We start from the raw sequence: 21,965 nt of genomic DNA, 5'->3' as shown, positions 1-21,965 counted from the left end.
GCATGAAAAAAACGCAGTAAATAAAATTGTTTTATATACTCCATGTTTTAGGACAAAGTTATCGTTGTTGCTTTAGATCAGGGGTTCCCAAATAGCGGCCCGCAAGAGCTTTTAAGAAATATGAAGAAAATTTACATTTAAAAAAATCATAGATCGTTCAAAAATGCATTAATTTTTGTCCATTTATAGACGCAAGTCAGAACTAATTCATTGTTTAATATTATTTCCTATTTTAAAGTAATCACTTGGGCGGAATAGATTATTTCCTATTAAAACGAATTAAAATGAGCCCTCATAAATGACAGTGATAGGTCTTAACCATTACAAAAATGGCTATGGGATCCATACCAATTCTTGAACTCCATGTCAACCTCACTGTGGACATTCTATGCAAATGTAGCATGCAAGAAATACCAAGATATACTTTAATTGGTGCAAGAAGCGGTTTCACATTCTTCTCTCATTGGCACAGTCCTGCACACTCAGAAAAAAATCAGCGAAGTACTACTGGAGTAGGCCTACATTGCTGGGATTTTAGGCTCTTGCTACTGTATATCATTGTGCCCTTCACACTACTCGCACTAATTTGTTCTTCATTATGTTTTGTTTTGACTAGGTTATTCATTTCAGTTTCTCTTTCGGCATTTTATTTTACTTTTGGTCATTTGGTAAATATTCATTCAAATAAACTGAATGACCTTCAAATTAAATTGTCCTGGATATAATAGTGAGCATTTTTAATTTTTAATTTTTAATTTTTAATTTCACTCTCTATGCAATTGTAAAGTAGCGTTTTAACCAATTACAATTATTAAACCTTAATTTCAATTGAACTATGCATTATATTTCATACTGGTACCTATGTTCTATTTGCGGAATTTTACAAAAATTGGCCCATTATTAAAGTGCGGCCCTCAATCGAGCCCTTACAAATTGGAAACCCCTGCTTTAGATAATGTACAAAGTTTACTCTTACTGTTTTCTAATTATGACATTCAGTATAGTTAATTATTAAATAATCAATTAAGGGGATGATGATAACACTTCAGATGTATAAAAATAATGTTATGCACTGTAAACCACGGAGAGTATGTCGAACCCTTGTCCCGTTTCTCGACGTGGTCGGGTATGAATATTGAGATCAATGTTCGTAGCGAGTTTTTGCGACCGAATGCCCTTCCTGGTGGCAACCTCAACAGACGAGTTGATGTGATGAAATGAATGACGTGATATATGAGAGTAGAAAGCGACGGGGTGAAACCCTGCGCCGGCACGTAGCTTACTCCTGTCGAAAAGCACCAAGCGGTCTGATCAAGGCTTAACGTCGCCGTCCGACGGACGAATCGTCACCAACACCTCTCTTCATATGAACTCTGCGGAGAGGGTTGGAATTGAATCCAGGCTTTAGTTAGTTTTACGATCGATAATGCCTTCACTAACGCCAATCCTTAGTCAATCAATTCATCTATCAATCACTACCGATCTGCATTTAGGGCAGTCGCCCAGGTGGGAGATTCCTTATCTGTTCTTTTCCTAGCCTTTTCTTAAATGATTGTAAATAATTTGGCCATTTATTGAACATCTCCCTTGGTAAATTATTCCAATCCCTATTTGCCCCCAAATTGTCTTCTTGAATTCCAACTTTATCTTCATATTGTGATCTTTCCTGAGACACCACTCAAGCTTATTCGTCTACTAATGTCATTCCACGCCAAACTCTCCACTGACAGCTCGGAACATACCACTCAGTCGAGCAGCTCGTCTTCTTTCTCCCAAGTCTTCTCAGCCCAAACTTTGCAACTTTTTTGCAACGCTACTACCAAAGTTAAAAAATATGCAGATGGTCATTATTACAACTGAAACGGATAACTGAATGAAAATTTCGCCAAAATTGGTAATGTAGAGACACACGGTCGTTACGATTTTATTTATATAGATATGTAAAAAAAAGTTACATTCTTCGCATAATGTGTAAGATATGTAGTATTACTAAGTATAATGTAAAATGAAACCATATCAGAACCACAATTCGCCAACATTTTTCATTTTCAATTGTCTACAAGTAAAGGATCTGGGCGCTAGCTATCACTGCTTGTAAGTCGTGCGGCACATGAGTGTACTAGCTTTGCCTGACATCGGCAGATGTATAAGGGCTGTTCCGCTTTAAGCTCCCTCCCTAAGCGCGCAGGCCCCAGTCAGACCACACCCTACCGAGAAAAGCTTGAACTCGTCCGCCAGTGCCGATTGGCGAGCGGAATGGTGCATTCTGTCAGTCATGTGTTTTGTTTGTGAAGGGTTGATGTGCATGTGTTGAATTCAAGATTACGCCAGTGTTTTGAATCCTGCCGTATTTATCATTCGAAATTATATCTAATTTCGTGTACTCTTCAGCTATCTGAATGAAGCTTCACGATCAATTTCTGCTTTCAAAAGTAAGTTGTCCTTTATAACCACTGTTTGCACACTGTTGTGTTATTGTTCGTTGGTAGTATAGATGACGCCTTTGTTATCTGGTACGATGAAAGTGTTTTTACTTTACATCAGCTACTTCTACCGGCATGCAATCGTGAAAAGTTCCATTTCTATGTAATCCACTGCTCGATAAAGTAAAACAACCTAAAATTAACACAATTTATAGAGATAGAACGTTGTCAAGCAGGGAGAGGACAGTTCCGTTTTAGTTACGCCTCTGATATCTTCTCCCTCTCACTATTATTACTAAACTTCATTATAATAATTTCTGTCGGTCTGCATTTTACGTAAGTTTCATTTGAATTCGGGAGTTAACAGATTTAACCCTTCGCCCTTGAACACTTGAACTTTTGAACGTAAAGCAATGAATAATAATAATTAATTGAATCTCTTTGTTAGTTTCTCACATACAAAGTAACAGACAGGACGTAATAAATTATAGTTGATAATAATAATGTGTGTATGTTCAGTTCTCAGCCCGAAGGCTGGTTGGATCCTCAACAGTTTCACGATTAGCTGTCATAGATGATATAGGCATCACTGAAGAAGCGTACTATGGAAATGAGGAGTGAGGTAGTTTCCCGTTGCTTTCCTCACAGAGGTAGAAGTTGCCATTACATAGCAATCTGCCAAGGCCACTGAACTGCATGAACCAACCAACCTTATGAGCAATATTTTCACACCATTCATAGCAGGGACTGGCTGCATACGGAATGGCATTACCAACATCGCTCATACCTCAGTCATTTCATATTGTCAAAGCGAAGGATAAGACAGAGACAGGTCCATGAAAGTAACAAAATTCTTTTAGTCCATACCAGAAGGCACAGTGCACTGTAAACACTAGGTCTCAGCAACAGAAGCATATAATAATAATAATAATAATAATAATAATAATAATAATAATAATAATAATAATAATAATAAACAACTTTAATACCCCATAGTAGTAGCCTCCGTGGCCCAGACGGCAGCGCGTCGGGCTCCCACCACTGGATGCCGCGGTTCATGTGATATTTGTGCTGGACAAAACACTTTCACTATCATTTCGTTTCATCTTCTTTTGCTACCGCTTTTCCACACCTGTGGGGTCGCGGGTGCGAACTGCGTCGCACATGTGAATTTGGCCCTGTTCTACGGCCGAATGACCTTGCTGACGCCAACCCTATATGGAGGGATATAATCACTATTGCGTGTTTCTGTGGTGATTGGCAGTGTGGTATGTTGTCTGAATATGATGAGCGGAGTATTGGAACTGACACATACACCCAGTCCCCGAGCCAGAAGAATTAATCAGAAGCGATTAAAATCCCCGACCCGGGACCCTCTAAACCGAAGGCCAGTACGCTGACCATTCCGCCAACGAGTCGGACTATCATTTCATTTCATCTGTCAGTCATTAATAATTGCCCCAGAGGAGTGCGACAGGCTTCGGCAGCCGACACAATTCCTATCCTTTCCGCAAGATGGGAGCTTCATTCATTCCATCCCTGAACCGGTCAGTGACTGGAAAACAGGTTGTACGTTTTCATTTTCACCCCATAGTAGTAGCAGTACGGCGAACATAATCAAAACACCGGTAAATTGTATTTGTATAAACAATCTTAGAAATGAACCCTTGACAAAATTGTGCGTAGACTACTGGTGTCGAATAAGCGTGCCTGTGGTGAACCTGTACGATGACCTTTGTTGTTACGTCGATTGTACAAGTCCTGGTACCTGGTAATGCGTTGGTCTATTATTATCACTATTACCGTTTGTATTACAATAGAGATACTAATAATACGTTTCGTAGCCTTTTCCCAATATTATTTGAGGTCGGCACAACATGTGGATTTGGCCTAGCTTTACGACTGGATCCCCTTCCCGACGCTATGTATAGGATGAAGCCGAACTCCACCAACAAACTTTTGGTGGTTGCTTAGGGATACCTTCTGAGTATATTGGTATGAGGGACCTGTGGTCTCCGGTGGGTCATTACAGAGTAATAAAGTAATTGCGATTTTTTTTTTTTTTTTTTTGCAACTTGCTCTACGTCGCACCGACACAGATAGGTCTTATTGCAACGATGGAATAGGAAATGCCTAGGAGTGTGAAGGAATCGGCCGTGGCCTTAATTAAGGTACGGGCCGATGACCTTCGATGTTAGGCCCCTTAAAACAACAAGCATCATCATCATCAATTAAGGTACAGCCCCAGTATTTGCCTGGTGCGAAAATAGGAAACCACGGAAAACCAACTTCAGGGCTGCCAACAGTGGGGCTCAAACCCACTATCTCCCGGATGCTAGCTCACAGCTGCGCGCCCCTTACTGCACGGCCAACTCGCCCGGTTAATTGCGATTTATTAAGTTTGTTACTTCAATCATTCTTGTTTATTTGAAAATACTTTCACGTGACTTAAAAAAGCCTGTAATGTGTAGTAACCAAAACACAGAGTCATGCAACAACCCTCAGACGAAACTCGTACGCTTTTATCACAGTGTGTTCAATCTGTTCTGTCACTGCACAGTATAGTACGTAACAAAAATGCAGAACTGTTCCCTTACGGGTGACAACTCCGTGTCGTTGGCTTTCGGCACATCAAACAACTCCCGCGCGACAAAATTTCGACACTCCAGCCTCTGTCAAGAACTAGCATTTAGGGCGGACTTAAAACAGTTACTGATAATAATATTTTCAGTGCAATACTACACAAAGCTAACTGGGGCAAAAAAACAAACGAAACGCAATTACTCTGTAAAGAGCGACCGGAGACCAGGGGTCTCTTACACCAATATACAGTACGCGAAACTTTTATTGATACTTCGGCTCCCTAGTGCTGAATCGGTACACCTCGCTTATCTTCCAGATTCGTAATGGCAACCTTTGACACACAAACTATGAATCAATTATGCATCGCCGTGAGACATTTGGCGTACACTTTACGTACTAGTACTCTTGTTGTTTACACAGTAAAGCAAAGGTGATATTTCTGAGAATTCATGCTAGGGACAAGATTCGCATCGAAAAATGTTATATAATGTGTGTGTGAAACAGTTATGGCTTAATATAATAAAGGTTTAGAAAATTCATATCGATCGATCATGTTATCTATTCAATTTAGACTTCATTTCCATTCATTTGGCAGTATTATCGGAACCGGGGTAGCTCCCTCACTCTTCACCCCCGTAGAACGAAGTATCACTAAAAGTTTCGCGGTCTGTACTCAAAAGGTATCCCAGAAGGCATCCCTGAACACAGGAGTGGTGATTAGGGTGAGGGGGGAGGGCGGTCCCCCTCTCACACTTTGTGGAGAAAACATTACATTTTTATTCCATTTTAGCCGGCTGAAACTAGGAATTATTAAAGCAAGCAGTTTGTTCAAGCCCTGTTGTTTTATCAGCTAATTATTTTCTTTAATTCTTCTTCTTCTTCTTATGTTTACCCTCCAGGGTCGGTTTATCCCTCGGACTCAGCGAGGGATCTCACCTCTACCGCCGCAAGAGCAGTGTCCTGGAGCTTCAGACTCTGGATATGGGATACAACTGGGGAGGATGACCAGTACCTCGCCCAGGCGGCCTCACCTGCTATGCTGAACAGGGGCCTTGTGGGGGAATGGGAAAATTGGAAGGGATAGACAAGGAAGAGGGAAGGAAGCGGTCGTGACCTTAAGTTAGGTACCATCCCGGCATTTGCCTGGAGGAGAAGTGGGAAACCACGGAAAACCACTTCCAGGAAGGCTGCGGTAGGAATCGGACCCACCTCTACTCAGTTGACCTCTCGAGGCTGAGTGGACCCCGTTCCAGCCTTCGTCTCTCTCTCTTAATTCTCAATCCTAAGATTGGTTGGCAGCAATTCGTCTTCTCCACTCTTCTCTGTAATCCGCTAATCTCTTCATTTCCACATATGAGCCTGCTCCTACGTCATCTCTGATCTGTCTTGCATATTGCAGTCTAGGTCTTCCTCTTCCTCTTTTACCTTGAATCATTCCTTCCATGACATTAACTATGAAATCATTGTGCCTATAGAGATGGCCAATTAATTGGTCTCTTCTCTTTCTTATTGTTGCTAAAAAGGATCTTTTTTTCATCTATTCGTCGAAGAACATCTTCATTTGTGAGTTAAGGCCAAGGCAACTTCCTTCTCTCTTCCTTGTCTAACCCTTCCAATCTTTCCATCCCCCACAAGGCCCCTGTTCAGTATAGCAGGTGAGTCTGTTTGGTCCTCCTCCGCAGTTGTATCCCCCGATCCAATGTCTCACGCTCCAGGACACTGCCCTTGAGGCGGTAGAGCTGGGATCCCTCGCTGAGTCCGAGGAAAAAGCTAACCCTGGAGGGTGAACGGATTAAGAAAGAAATAATAATAGCGTTGGTTTTACTTACCGCTAACTACTTTTTAATTGTTTTCGGAGACTCCGAGGTGCCGGAATGTTATACCGCAGTTGTACGTGTCGGCATTTACCGTCAGGAGACCAGCTTACTTGAGCACTTTCAAATACCATCGGAGTGAGCCGAGATCGAGCCCGACAATTTGGATTCAGAAACCCTGAGCACCTCAGCCAGGCCGTCGTAAGGTTGGACAGTGTTTACAAATTTGAAATTATCAAGGTTTTCCCCTGAAATTCCTGAAGTGAATGCGTGCATTGTACCTAATCCAAAACTGCGAAAATTAGATTGAGAATAACCAAAGAAATGTTCAGGATCCCAGAACTGACTTCTCAACTTCGTTTTCATTTAGTTGGCACGATTGTACGGCTGTTAAGAAGACATTCTTCTTCTTCTTCTTCTTCATGTATCTGGTTATCGAGAAGAACAGTTCTCTATTCCTCTACTTTCGTGCAATGAAACTATTCGTCGAAGAACATCTTCATTTGTGAGTTAAGGCCAAGGCAACTTCCTTCTCTCTTCCTTGTCTAACCCTTCCAATCTTTCCATCCCCCACAAGGCCCCTGTTCAGTATAGCAGGTGAGGCTGTTTGGGGGAAGTACTGGTCCTCCTCCCCAGTTGTATCCCCCGATCCAATTTCTCACGCTCCAGGACACTGCCCTTGAGGCGGTAGAGCTGGGATCCCTCGCTGAGTCCGAGGAAAAAGCTAACCCTGGAGGGTGAACGGATTAAGAAAGAAATAATAATAGCGTTGGTTTTACTTAGGGGAAATCTCAACAGCAGTATAAAAAAAAAAAAAAAAATCCCTTATACGAAAAGATAGAGCAAAAAATACAGGACATCTGTAAATCCCAGATAGAAATTTTTTACATGCTCTGTTTAGATCTTTCTTTTAACTTTCGTCGTCAGAAATTTAAAATTGCCAGGCTGAGTGGGTCAGACGGTTGACGCGCTGGCCTTCTGACCCCAACTTGGCAGGTTCGATCGAGCTCAGTCCGGTGGTATTTGAAGGTGCTCAAATACGTCAGCTTCGTGTCGGTAGGTTTACTGGTACGTAAAAGAACTTCCGCAGGACACAATTCCGGTACCTCGAAGTCTCTGAAAACCGTCAAAAAAGTAGTTAGTGGGATGTAAAAACATTATTATTATTATTATTATTATTAAATTTAAAAGGAGGAAACGTCTTTATTTCCTCCGGTTACTGAAGCCCTATTCATTGAATATTTAAGTTTCCACGACCGCATTGTGCTTAAAATAGTTTTTCAGCTTATTAAATCTTGTCGAGAACGCTATCTTCAGGATATCCCAGTAGAACACATGTTTACACTGTGCTGTATTTCCGTTCCCTGCTAAAACATCTGCACTCTATCATCATGACGTCATTCTCACATATTGGAGGCGTATTTTAATTGCTGCCAGCTGTTAGGAGCCAGAAATGTTCTCCGTATCTGTACGAACATTGCTGGAAACTGTACTGTATGCTAGGCAGAGGCAATCCTCAGCCTAAGCGGTGCTGCCACTTTGATCCACATTTACTGCACTACAATATCAAACCGGTCTCTCTGCTGTAGACGTTATTGTTTCCAAAATAAAATCGTTAATCTCGCATGTCTGTATACAGATTGTTCCTGGAACATTTTGAAATGGTTAACTCTACCACGAAATACACTCAACAGTATCATAACGGACATTATCAAAGACTAAGCATTCTGCACCACTACCTTTATATATAATAAGAGTTTTAATGGTATTTCTGTACCGGTCGTGTACACAGTGGGAAGGAAATGCTATTTTTAATTTTCCTTCATTTCTGTATGTATGTATGTAGGTACGTAAAGGAAGTCCGTGTGCCAGGTGTATGCATGTCTTTTCCGGTTTCACTAAGAGATTGCGCTGGCGAACAGTTCGCAGCGTATGAATTTGATACATACACGCAGGCCCAAATTACACGGACTTCCCCTAAGAATGTATATATGTATGTATGTATGTATGTATGTATGTATGTATGTATGTATGTATGTATGTATGTATAGTAATTGCCACGTAAGGCAATACCCCAGAAAGTAAATATCGCCGCCCGATGCTCTTCTTTTCTCTGTTTTGTAATGGCTGATCACTGCTGCCAACCTGCCTGGTTACATATTAAAATCACCAGACATAACCACAACAAACTAACCTCAACGTAAACACCAATAATGAATGTTTCCCTACCCTAGTAAATGATAAAAGTTAAGATGAAATAAATCAAGATATTCATAATTAAGTCGATTTCCACACTCAATGAGGAATTAAGGAAATAAACACACTTTCTCACTGAAATTAATGTTACATATATCTGTCTTTATTTTGATATACAGTAGGCGTACTATAACCATATTCTTGAAAAGAGGGGCGTGTTAAACGATGCAATTTATTTAGTAAGTCTTTGCAGTGTGATTTTCGAAAGTTCCAGACATCCAATGACTTCCATTTCTTTTGCGCGAACATTTCCTTCTCTCTTCAATACCGGTAACCAGTAAGGAGAGAGATTATTGGGCATATTTTCAGCCTGCAGGCTGGTAATATCTTCAAGCTCCGTGAACGGAAATTAGGTCAGCTTTCAAGTTCACTGCGGATTTGAAAATAATAATGTTATAAGTTCTACTGCCAAAATTTCGTCCCGCAAGAGTTATTTCATGTACCGGTAGATCTAGACATGAGACTGGCGTATTTGAGCACTTTCATCATTTCACACAAACTATGTTATTAAATGCATTATCCGAACATGCCACAATTCTACTTACCTGGTATTAGCCAAATAGATTTACAATCCCACAGAAAAAGAAAATATGCTTTAAATATTCTCGGAAATGTGACTTTAACGGCAATGCGGTGGCAACATGCAATTCACGCTAGAACAGTGATTGAACGTTGCCAACGTGCCAGATTAACGGTAAATGTAAGACGTCGTATCGGCAAGTAGGGTCCCTAGACTGTATGGTTACCGACACTGAAAAATACCTGCAAAATACCCAACAACAAGAAAAGTAACTATAAATCAATACCTTAATATTACAGGGGAGAAAGTGTAAGGTTGCACCCTTAGGGTTCGTCCTTACACGGAGAGGACTATATGTATGTACGTGCATCGCGAAAGAATGGTTGAACATAATTGAATGAAAATCGATATGCAACGTCGGGGAATAAGGCACTACTATCTAGGCTACGAATAATGTTACTCAGGCTAGGTGAAATGGTAGTTTAGGGGAGGGCCTAAATTTTAATTCTCGAATATCGTTATTATTGGTCCTATCGCTCAACAGTGCATAAAAAAGTTATATATACTAGAATTTCCGATCACTTAGGTATAATGCAATTTTAACGTACCAGCTATGATAACAGAGATATTCATAATTTAGACTTTTGTTGCTTACTCACGTCAACGTCGAGCATCGCACACATGGAAATATTGTTCAGTCTTGTTAACTGGCGATGGTGGTGCTTATGTCATGATTGTCTTAAGGTGAAAAGCGCGTCCTCATCAGTTCATATCAGCAAGGAAAATTGTAAAGATGATTAACAAAATGAGAAAAAGTCGTGAAGAAACGCAATGAAAGGAGGAAGGAAGGCTCCCTTAACATCTCTTTGGCACGTACTGTATGTACTCACCACAACCTAATAAGTTGAAAGTCTATTGCAAGTACAATGCGATCGTGAAAGTTAGATAATCAGTAGTTACAGGAGGTCCATCTTTAACATGAAACCGACAAAATGTAGGTGTTATGGCAACGATAGGATAGGAAAGGGCTAAGAGTGGGAAGGAAGCGGCCGTGGCCTTTCTTAAGGTACAGCCCCAGCATTTGCCTGGTGTGAAAATAGGAAACCTCGGAAAACCATCTACAGGGCCGCCGACAGCAGTGCTCCCGAATGTACCACCGAAGATCTTTAACATGTCAACAGCAACGATATGGCGTCGCAAGATTTAAAAAAATTGATTACTTCAGCCTGGATCGAACAGCAAACTTATTGAGATCTCTGCCACTGATCCACTGAAGTAGTATTCTCTACTGTGTTTTTTAGACGAGATTAGTATTGTATCAGTTGTTGACGGCTTCGTTTTCGTAATAGGAGTCCAAGTGCCTACCCCAATAAATCGGAAGAAAGGTGAAGAAGAAGAAGAAGAAGAAGAAGAAGAAGAAGAAGAAGAAGAAGAAGAAGAAGAAGAAGTGACTTGATCCTTCGAAGGTTCAAAGAAAGGGCCATGAAAAGCGTGAAAATGAAATACTCCTGGATTATCAAATTTTATACTGTAGGAATCTGAAGAGAGGAATAAGGAGAAGTTGGCGAAAGGGATCGGATAGAAAAGATGGGATGTATGAGCCTGCCACAAGTACTGTAAGTGCAAGCTGTGCCCGATTCAGCTAGAGGCCTATGAAAACTACTCTACGCTCCCAAATTGAGGGCCGCCGGTGAGTCATTTTATTTTCCTCTTGCGATATAGGCTACAGGGGTTACCTTACAACTATCATACACTAGTGTCCAAAAGTTAAGCATAAGTTACGAGTAAGCAGGGCAACAGGAAATAGACCGCAAATCGCACGACATAAAAACCTACCAACCTTTCGTGTTCTCTCTGTATAGGAAAGGAGTGTTCCCTGCTTTGACTAGCGGCGTAATCCCAAGGTAAACACAGCCAGTGCCTGCGCCCCATATTCCCTCAGCCGTGTTTGCCCTGTTATAGTGTGCAGAGTGTCGCCTCGTAGTGAACGTGACAAAATAATGGCACAACGACGCCATTTGGACCCCGTTTTGCAGGGTAGAATACTCGGCCGCCTGGAAGCAGGCCAGACATGGACCGAAGTCGCCGTATCATTGAATGTGCCACAAAGTATCATTTCCAGGTTTTGAAGACAATGTCGAGACACAGGAAATTTTTATTTTTATTATTATTATTATCTTCTTTTTTTTTTTTTTTTTTTGCTAGTTGCTTTACGTCGCAGAGACACAGATAGGTCTTATGGCGACCATGGGAGAGGAAAGGCCTAGGAATGGGAAGGAAGCGGCCGTGGCCTTAATTAAGGTACAGCCCCAGTATTTGCCTGGTGTGAAAATGGGGAAGCACGGAAAACCATCTTCAGGGCTGCCGACAGTGGGGTTCGAACCCACTATCTCCAGGATGCGAGCTCACAGCTGCGCGCTCCTAATCGCACGGCCAAGTCGCCAGGTACTGGAGATGTTAGTCGTAGACCAGTACCAGGTCGACCAAGGGTAACCATCCCACAGCAGGACCGATATCTGGCCTTAACCGCCCGACGAAATCGGAGTGCATCTGCAAGACAATTGTCGGCGGAGCTTGCAGCCGTCTCAGGGGTTGCCGTTTCCCGGCAAACTGTGTACGGGAGGCTCAGAACAGCAGGGCTGATTGCCCGACGTCCAGCGGTGTGCGTCCCGCTCACTCCAGCACAGAGACGGGCCCGTTTACTGTGGAGTCGTCAACATCGAAACTGGACCATGAATGAATGGAGGCATGTGCTCTTCGCAGATGAATCCCGTTCAGTTTGCAGAACGATTCCCGTCGCACATTAATCTGGAGAGAACCGGGTAGCCGATATAACAACAGGAACATCGTCGAACGGGGCCAGTATGGTGGTGGTGACGTCATGGTGTGTGGCGGCATCATGTTGAATGGCCGTACGGACCTACACATCTGCATGGATAGTCCGAGGAACACTGTTAACGCTCGGAGATACAGGGATGTGGTACTGAGACCATATGTTCGACTCTTCATAGGTGCGGTTGGTCCAGACCTTCTCTTAATGGACGATAATGCCCGACCGCGCCGCGCTGCTCTGGTGGATGAATTTATGGCTGGGGAAGACATTCATTTCATGGACTGGCCAGCGATATCTGCGGATCTGAATCCTATAGAACATGCCTGGGATGCATTGGGTAGGCGAATTGCATCCCGTCAACCTCTACCAAGGACCCTCCAAGACCTTTGCATTGCCCTTTCGGAGGAGTGGGATGCACTGCCACAAAAGCTCTTGGACCATCTGATAGAGAGCATGCCACGTCGCTGCGAAGCATGTGTGGCCGTTAGGAGTAACCATACACCTTATTAACAGCATATTTTGTTGTGGAAGACATTGCCAAGTTTTGTTAGTTGTTGTTAAAGGTGTACCTTAGCTATCAGAACCTTTCTGACACTGTTTTTTTTTTTTTTTTTTTTTTTTTGACAAGTTGCGTGCCATATGGTGTGTGATTCATCTTCCGTTTGTTCAGCAATCCGTCTGACATTTCTATCAGGTGGTATGGCCTCGTTTAGTGATTATGCTTAACTTTTGGACACTAGTGCATTTCAAGCCTTCCTGATTGTTTCTTTTGATAGTATAACTTCGAGCATATTTACGAGTTCTGGAGTCGTATTAAAATATGTCATGTACACCTCGTTTACAGTCTGATTTTTCAGACTGAACAAAAATATTGTATGTGTATATTCAGTCCTCAGTCCTAAAGCTGGTTGATCCTTAACAGATCCACCATCAGCTGTCATAGATGGCCTAGGCATGACTGAAGAGGCATACTAGGGAAATGAGGAGTGATGTAGTTTCCCGTTGCTTTCCTCACCGAGCTAGCAGTTATTACATATCAGTCTGCCAAGCCCACTGAAATGCATGCACCAACCGACAATATGAGCAATATTTTCACACCATTCATAGCAGGGACTGGCTGCATAAGGAACGACATTACTAGCATCGCTCATACCTCATACTGTCAAAGTCAAGGATACGACAGAGACAGATCAATGAAAGTAACAAAATTGCTCTAGCCTATACCAGAAGACATGGTGCACTGTAAACACTTCGTCCCGCCAGCAAAGGCATAACAAAAATATTAGCATGTATTTAAATCGTGTCAAAAGAGGAGATACGTATTATAACGATGTACGAAAAATATATATTAGAAAAAAAAATTAAAATAAACTGTGTACCAAAGGTTCATATTGTGGTGCACCAGAAATAAGCAACTTCGAGTGCATTCCTTTTTTCTTTTTTTGCTAGGGGCTTTACGTCGCACCGACACAGATAGGTCTTATGGCGACGATGGGATAGGAAAGGCCTAGGAGTTGGAAGGAAGCGGCCGTGGCCTTAATTAAGGTACAGCCCCAGCATTTGCCTGGTGTGAAAATGGGAAACCACGGAAAACCATCTTCAGGGCTGCCGATAGTGGGATTCGAACCTACTATCTCCCGGATGCAAGCTCACAGCCGCGCGCCTCTACGCGCACGGCCAACTCGCCCGGTGAGTGCATTCCTTGTCGCCTCAAACAGCTCTTTCTCAGTACATTTGGCAGGACAAATATGACAATCTAGCAGATGGGCCGTAGTCTGCGCTTCACCACAGCCACACAAAACAGAATCCACCGAATATCCCCACTTGTGCAGATTGGTCTTGCTCCTAGCAACATCCGAGCCCGGCCGATTTAGCATTGATTTCTTCTTCCCCTTCTTCTTCTTCTTCTTCTTCTTCTTCTTCTTCTTCGTATTTCTGCCCGTTAAGATCATCCATGTCCGGCTCCATGGCTAAATGGTTAGCGTGCTGGCCTTTGGTCACAGGGGTCCCGGGTTCGATTCCCGGCAGGGTCGGGAATTTTAACAATACTTGGTTAATTCCCCAGACACGGGGACTGGGTGTATGTGTCGTCTTCATCATCATTTCATCCTCATCACGACGCGGAGGTCGCCTACGGGATTCAAATCAAAAGACCTGCACCAGGCCTCTCCGGAGGCCACACGCCATTATTATTTCTATCATCATCATCCATCCAAGCTTTTGCTTAGCTAAGCCAGAGCATGGTTTGTGTGAAGAAATAATCGTCGTTGTCATCAATATTACGTAAATTGTCACAATGATCAAGTGGCTTAATCCAACACGATATGTTGTTGTCTACTGTGTTCTTATTATGAGTAAACACAGCAGCACAATATTTACCCAGGATGCACCACCTTAATCTGTGTTTGAAGTCCATTGGACTTGGATGATCATTAATCAATACATACTTTTGGACTATGGAACTTTTCAGTTATTTCTTATGGGAAAATTTGCTTTAATATATGACTGATTTGGATTGCAAGCACATTTACAGAACGAATTATGCTCGCAATCCAAGGCTTTACTGTACTAAATTGATATATCAGCAGCGGTTCAAATAATGCCGCTAGATAGCAGGCTATCCCTCCATTCCTCAGCACAATTCCATTTGGCATTACATGATCATATTGCCACATTACGAAGATAAAACAGCGTTTCGAGTAGAAAAGTGGTATTTCTATAACTTACGATAAAGAAGAAATAAATTAACCACACAGCAATTGAAGAAGAGCTCATACGAGTCAGGTCGTATAATTGCGATCGGAAAGTACAAATCAAAATAACCCATGGTATATTTAAACCACTTCAGTAATTGAAAATGAAAATACACAGTCTGTTTCCAGTCATTCGACCGGGTCAGAAATGGAATGGAATGAATGAAGCCCCCATCGAGCGGCGGGAGTTGTGCTGGCTGCCGAAGCCTGTCGCACTCCTCTGGAACAATGATTAATGAATGACAGATGAAATGAAATGATATTAGAGAGTATTGCTAGAGTGAAAAGTGACAGGGAAAACCGGGGTATCCGGAGAAAAACCTGTCCCGCCTCCTCTTTGTCCAGCACAAATCTCGCATGAAGTGACCGGGATTTCAACCACGGAACCCAGCAGCGAGAGGCCAGCGTGCTGCCGCCTGAGCCATGGAGGTTCACTTTAGTATTTACATAGCACAATTTAACATTATACAAACTAACCGGTATGTTTCTTTTGATAATTGCGTCACATCAGTACATATCTACAACTTCAAAACTTTCCTGCTGAGTGGCTTCAAATTTTACGACCATGTTTGTCCGTCACCTTTCTGCAAACGTTATCCAAAGGTGGAATCATTTACTTGATTAGCAAAATAAAACCAAGTTTATCGTTGGGCCGATGACGTACATGTTAGGTCCTTTTAAGCAACAAAAAACGGTTTGTCGTTATCCCGAGAATAATGAAGGATAAGGCGGATAAGAGGCCTGCGTGTCCTAGAATAATGAATATAATTACTAGTAGGTTAAATACACTAGTGTCCAGAATTTAAGCACAATCACTAAACGAGGCCATACCGCCTGATAGGAATATCAGACGGATTGCTGAACAAACGGAAGCTGAATCACTCACCATATGTCACACAACTTGTCCAAAAAAACAAACCAGTGTCAGAAAGGTTCTGATAGCTAAAGTTCGCCTTTGGCAACAAATAACAAAACTTGGCAATGTCTTCCACAACAAAATATGCTGTTAAGAGGGTGTATGGTTACCCCTAACGGCCACACATGCTTCGCAGCGACGTGGCATGGTTTCTATCAGATGGTCCAAGAGCTCTTGTGGCAGTCGATTCCACTCGTCCGAAAGGGCAATGCGAAGGTCTTGGAGGGTCCTTGGTGGAGGCTGACGGGATGCAATTCGCCTCCCCAATGCATCCCAGGCATGTTCTATAGGATTCAGATCTGCAGACCTCGCTGGCCAGTCCATGCAATGAATGTCTTCCCGAGCCAGAAATCCATCCACCAGAGCAGCGCGGTGCAGTCGGGCATTATCGTCCATTAAAAGGAAGTCTGGACCAACCGCACCACTGAAGAGTCGAACATGTGGTCTCAGTACCTCATCTCTGTATCTCTGAGCGTTAACGGTGTTCCTCGGACCACCCATGAAGATGTGCAGGTCCGTACGACCATTCAACATGATGCCGCCAACACCATACTGGTCCCGTTCTACGATGTTCCTGTGGTTGTATCGGCTACCCGGTTCTCTCCATATTAATGTGCGACGAGAATCGTTCTGCAAACTGAAGCGGGATTCATCTGTGAAGAGCACATGCTTCCATTCATGCATTCATGGTCCAGTTTCGATGTTGACGGCTCCACAGTAAACGGGCCCGTCTCTGTGCTGCAGTGAGCGGGACGCACACCGCTGGAGCAAACAGCCCTTGCTGTTCTGAGCCTCCGGTACACAGTTTGCCGGAAAACGGCAACCCCTAGACGGCTGCAAGCTCCGCTGACAATTGTCTTGCAGGTGCACTCCGATTTCCTCGGGCGGTTAAGGCCAGATATCGGTCCTGCTGTGGGGTGGTTACCCTTGGTCGACCTGGTACTGGCCTACGACTAACATCTCCTGTGGCTCGAAATCGTCTCCAAAGCCTGGAAATGACACTTTGTGTCACATTCAATGATGCGACGACTTCGGTCTGTGTCTGGCCTGCTTCCAGGCGACCGAGTATTCTCCCCCGCAAAACGGGGTCTAAATGGCGTCGTTGTGCCATTATGTTGTCACGTTCACCACGAGGCTACACTCCGCACACTATAATAGGGCAAACACGACTGAGGGAATATGGGGCGCAGGCACTGGCTGTGTTTACCTTGCGGTTACGCCGCTAGTGAAAAGGAAATGTCGTATGGCTTTTAGTGCCGGGATATCCCAGGACGGGTTTGGCTCGCCAGGTGCAGGTCTTTCTATTTGACACCCGTAGGTGACCGGCGCGTCGTGATGAGGATGAAATGATGGTGAAGACAGCACATACATCCAGCCCCCGTGCCATTGGAATTAACCAATTAAGGTTAAAATCCCCGACCCAGCCGGGAATCGAACCCGGGACCCTCTGAACCGAAGGCCAGTACGCTGACCGTTCAGCCAACGAGTCGGACACGCCGCTAGTCAAAGCAGGAAACACTCCTTTCCTATACAGAGTGAACACGTGAGGTTGGTATGTGCATGTTTCGTGCGATTTGCGGTCTCTCTTGCTTACTCGTAACTTATGCTTAACTTTTGGACACTAGTGTATAATATCAAATGTAGTAATAAGTTATATAAATTGACGTATTGTCTTATCATTATCTACTATTCTTAATTCAGCCGTTAAGTAAGGCAGAATGGTAGGATACTCCAAAAGACTCGTGATACAAAAGTAAGCATTCAGTAAGCTAAGGAAAGGGAAGGTGCATGTTGTCCTAGACACCTAGACAATATGGCATTGTTAATGTGTAGTAATAGTCACATCATTATAAGAGGAAAATGTAAATGCATGTATTAAACTTTAATGAACTGCAATAAAAGAGTGCTCTCTCCCTAGGTGCCTAGTTTCAGGCGATCTGGAACTAGGCGATGGGAATACTCTATTCTATTCGAAGTTTATCGTTATCACATTCATTGCATTTCAGTTCATTAAAATATCTAGTTTTGCGATACTGAAAGAAGTTTTGTTCTAATATTTCGTATCGGGAACAGTGGAATAGTATTAGAACAAAAATCCACAAGAAGTAGCAGCAGAGACAGAAACGATGCCTTAGGGCAGAGATGGCTAACCTGTGGCACGTAGAATTGTAATTCTGCCCGTTATCATCATCCATGTCCGGCTCCATGGCTTAATGGTTAGCGCGCTGGCCTTTTGTTCACAGGGGACCCGGGTTCGATTCCCGGCAGGGTCGGGAATTGTAACCATCATTGATTAATACGGCTGGCACAGAGTGTATGTGTCATCGTCATCATTTCATCCTCATCACGACGCACAGGTCTCCCACGGGAGTCAAATCAAAAGACCTGCACCTAGCGAGGCGAACCTGTCCTTGGACACTTCCGACACTAAAAACCATACGTCATTTCATTTCATCTCTCCACTGACATCTGTGAACATACAACTTAGTCGAACAGTTTGTCTCCTTACTCTCAAGTCTTGCCAGCACAAAGTTTGCAACATTTTCGTAACACAACTCTTTTGTCGGAAATCACCCAGAACAAATTGTGCTGCTTTTCCTTGGATCCCCCCCCCCCCCCAATTCTTGAATCAAGTAGTCTCGGTGAGGGTCACATACGCTGGAGCCATACTTTACTTAAATTAGAATATTTGCTTTTTTAAAGTATGACAGGTTCACCAGGATATCTGGCTTGTTTTTTAGTATAATGCTTTTACAGGAGGGCGATGATGAGGCCTCTCCCACAGCTACGGGTGCTGTAGGGTCATTAAAACTGGTCCTATTTGTATTCATTCTTATACGCCACCATTTCCTTTTCCCAACTCATAAGCTCAGTGTGACTTGCGCTTGTGACTTTGAATCAGTTCTCCAAATCGGTCACATGAATGAGCCTGTTCTTCGATCGACAAGGTCAGTGAGCTGACTCAACATCACGTCACCTTACACTGTCTGGGTGTACAGTGCAGTATGTACTGTATATAGCACGTGCCTCTGCGCTCACTGGCAAACTGCCCCGTTTGCAAAACAACAACATGTAGTTGCTTTGTTGATGGGGTAATGGTACCTCATGGGGATTACTGTAAGTACGTAGATGGTAATATAAGGACTGATCTTCATTGGGATAATCACATTAACGATGTTATAAAGAAAGGTTACAGATGGTTACGAGGGTATTTAGGGGCTGTAGTAGGGATGTGCACGAGTAGGCCCCAGAGGCTCTGTACTTTGGAGCGTAGGTTGCGACCACGGGGCCCTCAGCTGAGTCGTGGCATTGCTTCCCTTTACTTGTGCCAGGCTCCTCACTTTCATCTATCCTATCCGATCTCCCGAGGTCAACTCTTGTTCTTTTCCGACCCCGACGGTATTAGGGCACTCGAGGGCTAGGGAGTATTTCATTTTCACGCCCTTCGTGGCCCTTGTCTTCCTTTGTCCGATACCTTCATTTTTAGAAGTGTCGGATCACTTCCATTTTTTTTCTCTTTGATTAATGTTATATAGAGAATGGTTGCCAGTAGCGGCACTTGGGAATTAGAAGTGGAGGGGCAAAAAATGTACAGACAAGAACGTGTACCCGTGTTTGTGGCGTTGGGGGGTGGGCAGAGGAGTATATACATCAAAGCTGAAAAAAAAAAAAAAAACTACAGAATTGTAAGTTTTTTGATGCGCTCTGAGAGAATTTCTACAGAGAAGTAAAGGTTGACAGTCCTAATAATAGTTATTTGAAATTTTAATTCAATATTATACAGTAAAACATGCACCAAACGAACAATATTACACATGTATTACAATGAAACATCATAATTGATTACACGCTTAGAAACTAACAAGTACAAAGGGTACTAGGAAAGTTTTGCAATACGCAAAAACGGTTGGCTGGACACCCCTGTTTGGTGAGGGATGAAAAGAGGGGTGAAAATCGGTCTAGAAGACAGCAAGGCGCGACCTTCACACCAGTAGTTACCAAGCAGTGGGATTGAAAGCAAGTTACGATGTCAGTGTGGTTTAAAAGTGAATATCGCGCAATTATCCGCTACAATTTTGCCCATGGATTAACTGAAGACCAGTGCCGGGAGAAAATTACTCCTGTGCTGAGGAAAGGCTGTCCAACAACAATTTTCCGCTGGTACAAAGAGTTCCAGAGGGGAAATTTTGGGGTTGAAGACGATCCTCGTTCTGGGTGACCGTCTGAATCAGTGACCGAGGAAAACACTGAAGCTGTGAGGAAAAGTTTGCAGGAAGAGAGGCGGTTGACATATCGGCAGGTAGAAGATACCCTCCACATCCCTGCAGCAGCTATTCGTTCAATTCTTCACGACCATCTCCATGTTAGAAAGGTTTGTTCCCTTTGGGTGTCCCATTAACTTTCAGAGGAACAAAGGGCACATCGAGTGAAATGGTGCCGAAAAATGCTAAAACAGTTTGAAAATGGGACTTCGCGTAACGTCAATAGCATCGTTACAGGTGACGAAACTTGGCTTTATTATTACGATGCCCCAACAAAATCCCAGAATAAGGTGTGGCTGTTTGAAGATGAGGGTACTCCTGTGACTGTGCGAACGTCAAGGTCAGTGAAGAAAAGGATGATTGCAGTAAACAGGGCATCCTGACATCCTGACTCGGGTTGTGCTAGAAACACAAAGGACAGTTACTGCGAAGTGGTACAGTGAGACTTGTCTGCCTCAGGTCATCCAGGCTCTCAAGCAGCTCCGTCCAATGTCACGGTTAAACATTTGGCTCTTACATCACGACAATGCTCCAGCACATCGTGCTAATGTAACAATGGATTTTCTTGCCAGATCAGGGTTGACTTTGCTTGATCACCCTCCATACAGTCCTGATCTTGCCCCATGTGACTTCGCACTCTTCCCAGAAGTGAAGATGAAGCTGAAAGGGCGGCGTTTTGCATCCGACGAGGAGCTTCTGGCAGCATGGGATCAAGAGTGTGAAAATGTAACCGAAGAAAAGTGGCAAAGTTGGTTCAGTGACTGGTTTCGACGTATGGAGAAGTGTATTGAGTGTGGTGGAAATTATTTTGAAAAAATCTAAAGCGTTCACTCACATTGCAAAACTTTCCTAGTGCTCCTTGTACTAAGGAGGCTGCCAGACTGACGAATGCGCGCGGAAAGCGAGTGAATTATACCTGTGTCCATGACGTTGACAAAGAAGTATACCCCTGCTACCCGTCCTCACAGCACGTGCAAAGTCTCCACTACTTGCTGTGGCGCTATACAAATCGTTTAGCCGCGTCGAACGACATTTTGTGCGTATTTCCGCTAATAATTTTTGTTGATTATTAAAAAAAAAATAAAGGAAAGAATGATCAGATAAGACAACAGGGCTTGTACAAATTGCTTGTTTTAATAATTCCTAGGTTCAATCGGCTAAAATGGAATATAAATATAATGCTTTCTCCACAAAGTGGGGAACTACCCGATACAAGAACTGGAAAAGATCCACAGTTTGTTCTGGGTGATTTCCGACAAAGGAGTAGTGTTACAAAAATGTTGCAAACTTTGGGACCGAGCAAGTGGCCGTGCGGTTAGGGTCGCATAGCTATCAGCTTGCATTTGGGAGATGGTGGGTTCGAATCCCACTGTCGGCAGCCCTGAAGATGGTTTTCCGTGGTTTCCCATTTTCACACCAGGCAAATGCTGGGGTTGTACCTTAATTAAGGCCACGGCCGCTTTCTTCCCACTCCTAGCCCTTTCCTATCCCATCGCCGCCACGTAAATCCAGTTATTGTTGTCATCAAACTTCGGGAGATGCTCGACTAAGTGGTATGTTCCGAGCTGTCACTGGAGAGCTGGCGTTGAATGACATTGGTAGATA

General features: G+C 43.3%; 1 protein-coding gene across 1 annotated transcript in view; it reads left to right on the top strand.

Moving 5' to 3' along the window:
* The first annotated feature begins 2,281 nt into the window (after positions 1-2,281).
* The window catches only part of LOC136881319 (ATP-binding cassette sub-family G member 1), a 276,501-nt gene continuing 256,817 nt past the window's right edge, over positions 2,282-21,965 (top strand). Inside the window, exon 1 of the mRNA XM_067154132.2 lies at positions 2,282-2,432. The gene's annotated coding sequence lies outside the window, so the exon portion shown is untranslated. The remainder of the gene's footprint in view (positions 2,433-21,965) is intronic.

Source organism: Anabrus simplex, chromosome 9 (assembly GCF_040414725.1).
Source record: "Anabrus simplex isolate iqAnaSimp1 chromosome 9, ASM4041472v1, whole genome shotgun sequence".
NCBI classification, from domain to species: Eukaryota; Metazoa; Arthropoda; class Insecta; order Orthoptera; family Tettigoniidae; genus Anabrus; species Anabrus simplex.
The sequence above is the reverse complement of the archived record's forward strand: the minus strand, read 5'-3'. Positions and strand labels throughout refer to the sequence as shown.